General features: G+C 38.3%; 1 non-coding gene across 1 annotated transcript; it reads right to left on the reverse strand.

Annotated features, from left to right (window-relative positions):
- Positions 1-5,802: 5,802 nt before the first annotated feature.
- Trnat-cgu (transfer RNA threonine (anticodon CGU)) lies at positions 5,803-5,875 on the reverse strand. The gene has a single exon. It is a non-coding gene; the product is annotated as a tRNA-Thr (tRNA).
- Between the last annotated feature and the right edge of the window lie 1,885 nt (positions 5,876-7,760).

Genomic DNA, 7,760 nt, shown 5'->3' on the forward strand with positions numbered 1-7,760 from the left:
TTTTCTGTAAGGTGGGAGGTACTTTCCCAGTTGGGCTCTGCTCTAGATCTGGAATGACATCCACTGGCTGTGCCCTACCACACAAAGCGAGATGACATTCACAATGCCCATACCTCTCTTTTGGACGCAGTTTAAGGATGTACCCCCGGGTACAATTTGTTCCACAATGTAAAATAGTAGGTAGTTTATGTGACTGTCGCATAATGAAAGGCATTAAAATACAAGTATGCGTTTATTATAGCAGCAAGCAGTCTGAAATCGTTTATCTCTCTAACCTGTAGTCGCCCATCATCATCATCATGATGGTGGCCTTTTGGTGATCCAATCTTGAATCCTCTTCCCTCTTCTTCCACTCCTGATCCTGATACATCCAGGATCGTCCGAGTCCGCCTATAAAAAGGTCCACCATTGACTCTTTACTTTGGCAAGTTTGGCAAATCAAAATTGCATTGGTCTTCGCATGGCTTCGTGAGTGGCTAAACTTGAAACCAAGTTCAACCATAAACTGTATAAGGTCTGCAATTTCTTCATCGTGCGCATTGTTGCGCATTCTATCCCATTATTAACGGCGGGAAAAGACACTAAGCCTAGTAAACCATTTACTAAATACAACCTTAATTGCCAAATATTCACATTTTAATATGCACTTTATGCCTTTAAGGTTAAGCTTCAAAGTTCAATAAATTTTTCAATTTAGGGCGGTCTTCGTCTACGAAGGCATGTAATCTATAATATGAAAGCACGCAACGCTAAGACAATGCAAAAAACCAGTTTAGTTAAAACCATATATGGTTGAAGATATTTAGTACATAGAGGTCTCTTTATACTGGTGGCTGGTGTTAGCCGGCCGTGTGTAATATTTACTTTAAGACCCCATAGGTTCGTATTGTTATGAACGAGATGAGCGCTTGTTGTTTTTGAATTTTCATTTGTTGTAAGTTTAAAAAAAAAGAAGTAATCGCCGAGTTCCTTTAAAATTTTTAGAAGATATTTTAGTATTTTTAGCTTTTATGCATAAATTATTAAAAAAAATTAAAGTGCGTTTTAGACCTAAGTTCGTTTTTTTTTATCGAGCAAAAGTTAAAAAATCAGGATTCGAATCACTGAAGTCCCTAGAAAAACCTTCAAGATTATTAATTAAATTTTTGGCAACCGCATTGTTATCTAAATAAGCGGTACCATTTTCAAAAACTCCACTCTTTGAACCTACGGCATCTTACTCGTAATCTCTTCTTAATTGAGCAATAGACGAACTTCCTAAAATGGACGTTTAGTCAAACGCTTAGAAGAAGATCGTGTCTTCTATATGGTAATTTAAACTTTAATTTTTATGTGAAAAGGTTGATTTTGCTTAACCATGTTAACCGTGTAGTAAACTTTTACTACATTTTACAAAATAAGGTTTTAGTTTTGCCAATTTCGCTAATTTGATTTCGAAATGTATACAAAAGCTAATGACAAATGCGAATTTGTTGTTTGTCCAGACTCTAGAGAATGGAACAAAGAATGGTATGTTGAAAACCTAAAAGTAAATAAATATAAAGATTGCAAAACACTGATTAAAAGTATTAAACTTATAAGCTAATGACCCATTAGAGATCCGTCGAAATCATATACTTAGGTATAATGAAATCCTAAAGAAACCAATTGCTTTTGAAATTATCACAACTGCTTGTGCGGGTCGAAAGCGAAAGTCTATATGGTATCAAGAAAGAAGAAGGCGCGCACGGCGCCTCGTAAGACTCAGTGTGGTACCGCCGAACCGGCTAATTCTGGCTTGCGGATTGCTACACCGAGTAAGGCGCTGTACGTATCGCGCTTGCATTACACCGCCACGGCTGCTGAAGTGGTGGAGTATGTACACCAGAAGACCGGATACACGCTGAGGGTGTTCCAGCTTCGATCGCGCCACTACGTGCATTTCAACTCTTTTGTTGTGCGCGTGCCGCGACCGCTGCAGGGGACCATCGAATGCGCCGACTTCTGGCCGAAGGGTGTCGTGTTTCGGAGGTTCCGGGGCAAACTGCCGAATCCGACACAAGAGCAGCCGATTCAACGGAGCCACGCCGTTTTGTCGCCTAAATAGTGTTTAGTTGTAATTGTATAAAATGTATATGTATGTTAGTCTGTAAGGTATTTGTAATATGGGCCTTGTTGCCTGAATCAAATTTTAAATAAAATATATCATGGTTTTTTATTCATTTCATTTATTCGATAGTGTATTGTTATGTACATACGAGTAATAGGTGTCACGGCACCCTGAAAGGGCACACATTAGTATTACGTATTCTATTCTGTTTTAGCACCTTTTTACCCGACTGCCAAAGGGCGGGTAATGTTTTTCGAGTGTATGTATTTACCCGACTGCCAAAGGGAGGGTAATGTTTTTCGAGTGTAGGTATGTATTTACCCGACTGCCAAAGGGCGGGTAATGTTTTTCGAGTGTATGTATTTACCCGACTGCCAAAGGGAGGAGGGTAATGTTTTTCGAGTGTATGTATGTCTGTTTCTTTGTGGCCTCCTGTAGCCTAAACGGCTTGATGGATTTTGATGTATGAGGTATCGTTAGATTCGTCTTGATCACGGGAGTGTCATAGGATATTTTTTTGGGGGGTAGGGGTAACTAAAAAGTTATAAAAAACTTAACACCTTGTACCACAGATTCCTTGTAGGTACCTGGTAATGTTTAATGCAAAAAAAAATATCTTTACCTTTAGCCTAGTCTATATGGTTACATAATAATCATTACAAGCTTTTATTTAACTTTGCCCTGTTAGTTAGAGTGAATCAAATCTTGGAAACTAAATTTGACCCACTTTGCGATTTAAGATTGAGCTGAAATTTACATATGTAAATCGGACGACAATGTAATATCATGATAACATGGAGCTGTTCTGATGATGGAGACAGGAGGATGGGAACTCTGTGATAAAGTCTACTTTTTACTTAACTATTTATCTCTTCGTTAAGTTCAAGACATTTTCATCAGAGTTTCCATTTGTTTTTTTTTTGTATGCACAATTACAATAATAATTGCCTTACAAGAATCCAGACACGGATGCGATTTAAATTAGCATCGCGGCCGCCATCTTGATAGCGCTTGTTTACTTGTTTTGACCTTGACACATTTCAGATTTGCCCTATGGCTAGAGAGGGATTCTAAAATAGAATACTAAGCGTAGTGAAGGATTCAAGTGTTAACGCCCAAGGTGGACATAATTTTCACATACTGTTTTTCACATCACGAGGATATTATTATATTTCAAAATATTTTTTAAGCTATATAAAGAAATGTGTCACAGGAAATTGTCACTTACATCCCTCCGAGCAGGGAAGAGGGAAGAACAAGCCTTTTTTCGAATGGGTGATGTGAACAAAATCAAATAATCCACCTTACTGAAAACAGCAGCCAAATAACACTAGACCCAACTCATGGTGTTGTGTTTCTGCCGGTGAGAAAGGTTGCCAGAGCTCAACGAGGGGCGGGTTTAGGGTCAGCAACGCTCATGGAACTCCTCTGGAGTTGCAGGCGTACATAGGCTACGGAGACTGCTTACCATCAGGCGGGCCGTATGCTTGCTTGCCACCGACGTAGTATAATACTATTATTATTTTCAATAAAGTTTGAACCTATGAGGTATTTTTTTATAACTACTATATTTTTGTGAACATTTTATTACGATAAATTGCTCATTTACTATCTATTTAACTAGAATTAAATTTTCCCTTAATACACTGTTCCTATAAATTCTATCTTGTAATTTTATTATTAAATTTTACACCACACACTTCTCAACGCTCTTATTGGGAAAAGTGTGGACTGAACGAAGATGTAGTGACAAAAATTGAGAAAGGTATGTTGAGATGGTTTGGATACGTGGAAAGAATGAGTGAATGAAGGTTAACAAAGAGAGTGTATAAGGGAGAAGTAGAGGGAGCTGGAAGGGGTAGACCTCGGTGGACTTTCTCTGATCAAATCGGGGAAATCCTGGAGAAAGGCCAGGTCAAGAGCACCCTAAACCGACGAGCGTGTATGAGGAATGTCATGAAAGTGAAGGAAGCGAAAGAGGTATGTCAGGATCGTAGCAAGTGGAAATCCGTGGTCTCTGCCTACCCCTCCGGGAAATAAGCGTGATTATATGTATGTATGTATGTATTCAACATGTGTCATCGATGCCATCATCTCAAATTGTCAAGTGACAATCTTAGCTGCCGATCTTACAACATCCATTATCGGAATCGGCCTTCAGAGTTCTTTGGCAAGTTCTTTGAGAAATATACTTTGGCAAGCTATTTCCGTCGATAGAAAAGGCGGCAAGTTTTAAAAATGTGGGCGTGAAGGATTGTTTTCCCACAGAAAATTTGATTTTCGCGCCTTTTTCTACTGACAAAAATTTACTGGGGCGCAAAATTCATGTTTAATCTCTCATGCTAATATTGATACCCAACCAAGCGCAAGATTTCAAAATGTTTAGATAAATGGAACCTTGAGCGTTGCGAGGGTTTCAAGGCACAAGGATTAAACTAACTTTGCTACCAAGTGGAACACAAAAATTTTCACCACTTTTTTAAATTTTCACAAGCGAGGGAAATACTAACTGTAAAACATTACAAAACAAATCCAAATAAACGCTATTTTGAGCTGGATAGCCAAGATGCAAACAGTTCCATAGCGAACGATACGTTAATGTCTCTCTGTCGCACTAATATGCAAGAGTGATAGAGAGATTACTGTTTCGATCGCTACGGAGCGAACGATTGGCATCTTGGCTAGGCATCCTGCCGTGGCAGCATGGTTCCCTTTTTATCATTTGTCACTATGCCCGTCACTTTCGCGCTTACATACGTGTTAGAACGTGACAGGCATGGTGACAAATGATAAAGAGTCGACCATCATAGCCGTAGGGCCAGTAGTGGTGTGGTGAAAAATAATGAATAAAGGTTGCATACAGATAAAAAAAAACAAAATACGCTTTATTTCATGTTTATTACAAAAAAAAAAAAACAAAAATACATCTGCTATCTATAAAATTGAAAATAAAACATATTTAATGTTTTTAGTTAAGTAAATGCAGCAAGACTATTAGCAGGTAATTTTAGATAAACATGTTTGGAAGCTATTTTTTGCCCTTGTAGCTGGGGTTGTTGGGGTTCAGCTGGTTGGCATGGTTGTTGGCATCACTTTGAGAGCCTTTAAATCCGGCATTGTGCCCCGGGCCGGTTGGAGTATGAGTAGGATTGCACTGGTTTGTGCGGTTAGCTTGTCCAGACTTGTCCATCTGTAAAAAACAATTAATTTACATGGATTAAAAACTTTCGGGAAAACTGGCATCTTTCGAAGACATTGAGGCTTTAAGAGGCTGTCAACACCCAATGTCCTTGAAATGGATGTTACTTAAACAGTTTTTTAAGAAAGACTATTTGTTTTAGTCAAGTAAGAAAAATATATGTTCATATTAATTATGTTTCAAAGACCGTGGTTGATGTACTCGATACATGATTGAACGAAATCGGCTCGATAGAAAATAATTGCAAAGATTGGTCTTAAAATCACAATTACAAAACATTTATATCTAAACCGCTGTTGAGTAAAATATTACACTAATAATGCACTTTTTTTTATTTATATATTTTTCTTATTATTCCCTTGCCCAGGCCCAGTAACATGCGACAGTGCTCTATCTCATTTACTCCAATACAAATAGACAGTGTGCGCGCTTTAGGTATTGACAGCCTCTTAATTTTTAAGCATTATTAACTGAAATAAATATACACTGAAGAAAAAGTAACCAAGTCCACCGGTGGCCGAGGCGGGGTATCGAACCCACGTCTTCAGCTTACGAGGCCAACGTCCTGACCACTAGACCACCTGGCCACGGCGCTCCCCGTCCCAAATTCTCTGGTGTATGCTATCTGTGAAAGGTTATAGGCGCCTTTGACCGACTCTAAGGGCGAGCAGTGTGTGCTTGCACCTCATATACGAATCCTTTCCTGTAGGGCTAAGATGGTCGGCTCTTTATCATTTGTCACCATGCCTGTCACGTTCTAACAAGCATGTAAGCGCGAAAGTGACGGGCGTAGTGACAAGTGATAAACATGGAACCATGCTGCCACGGCTGGTTTACTGGACAATGGTAAAGCGAGATTATGTGCTGCCCTCTATCCAACTAGGGTTCGAATCATATTATGTCATGAAATATGTTTTGATTCTTGCTTTTAAGCTATATATAAATTATAAACTGAAATTAAAAAACAAAAATCAAAACACATTTCATTAAATAATTTGATTTGTTCCCCAGTTGGAAGTTGGAACATGCCTAAAAGGATTCTGAAAAAAAAAGAATCACTCAAATCGGACCACAGGTGTCGGAGTAATCGGTGTACATACATAAAAAAAAAAAAATAGCCACAACCGAATACAGAACCGCCTCCTTCTATGAAATTGAAGTTGGTTAAAAAAAACTAGCCTTTAATGCCATTTATTTTATCATGTCCACAGGAACAGGAAAGACCCATAACCTTAACCCACACTAAAACAGTTCTAGACCCACAATCACTATATCAAGTCGACGTACTATTTATGTTTTTCAAAATGGCAAAGTTGACTTTGGTGGTAAAAATTAAAATTGCATGGACATATACTGAATGGATTCAAAGGGGCTTTGCAATTTTGCGGCTCGGTGTACAGTCAGCTGCAGAGACAGTTGACCCCCCCTCCCTGCATATTACTTTTTTAATACCACGTCGGTGGCAAACAAGCATACGGCCCACCTGATGGTAAGCAGTTACCGTAGTCTATGGACGCCTGCAACTCCAGAGGTCGGCAACATGCGCGTTGCCGACCGTTGCTTTAAATACCTGTACACTCCTTCTTTGAAAAACCCCATACTAGCCTGTATGCAGGGAGAACTATCTCTGCAGCTGACTGTACATAGTTTACGGTCAGTATAAATTCAAAAGTTTATAGTTATTTGTTTCACAAGGGGGCAAAGTTGTTGTTAAACCGCTAACCGCAAGCGAAAGTTTCCAAAATTGAACCACGAGAATAGCGAGTGTTTCGAGAAGTGGAATCTTGAGCGTGGCGAGGGTTTCAAGGTGAAAATGTTGTGTTGAGTTTTCAAACAAAAAGTTTTCAAACAAACTTTGCCTCCGAGTGAAACACAACATTTTCACCACACCAACGCGAGGAAAATACTATGAAATATACCAAACAAATCAAACCAAATCAAATCCAAATGAACGTAATAAAAAATGTATCATCCAAAGTCATCATTTAAAAGTCAATTCCAACCGCAACTCTTTATTTGTGTTTAAAATAATTTAAATATTCTAAGCAGACTATACACTTATTGTTATTTTTTTAGGAAAACAATGGCGGCCAATCGTAAACTGATTTATATAAAGCGAAATAAATCAATAGTTATTTAATTTTACAAGGAGGCATAATTGCTGTTAAACCTCTCGGCCTAATGCAAGAGACTAGTGGTTCAAGAGTGAAATCCTGAGCGTTGCGAGTGATTCAAAGAATGAAGGTAATACAATTTGTTACAAAGTGAAATCCTTTTTTTATCACAATTTCTGCGATAATTTTCTGTTAACAGATTGTAAATTAGGTTATGGGAAAATGCGGTAATGGCACATTAAAAAAAAAGGTTTTTAATCGATTACTAATAACTACCTATAGCATATGTTTGACACTTTAGGAATCAAGACACGATTTTACTCGAAAATGGATTAACCGATATATGACACATAATTAT

This window comes from Cydia pomonella, chromosome 11 (genome assembly GCF_033807575.1).
Source record: "Cydia pomonella isolate Wapato2018A chromosome 11, ilCydPomo1, whole genome shotgun sequence".
Classification (NCBI taxonomy): Eukaryota; Metazoa; Arthropoda; class Insecta; order Lepidoptera; family Tortricidae; genus Cydia; species Cydia pomonella.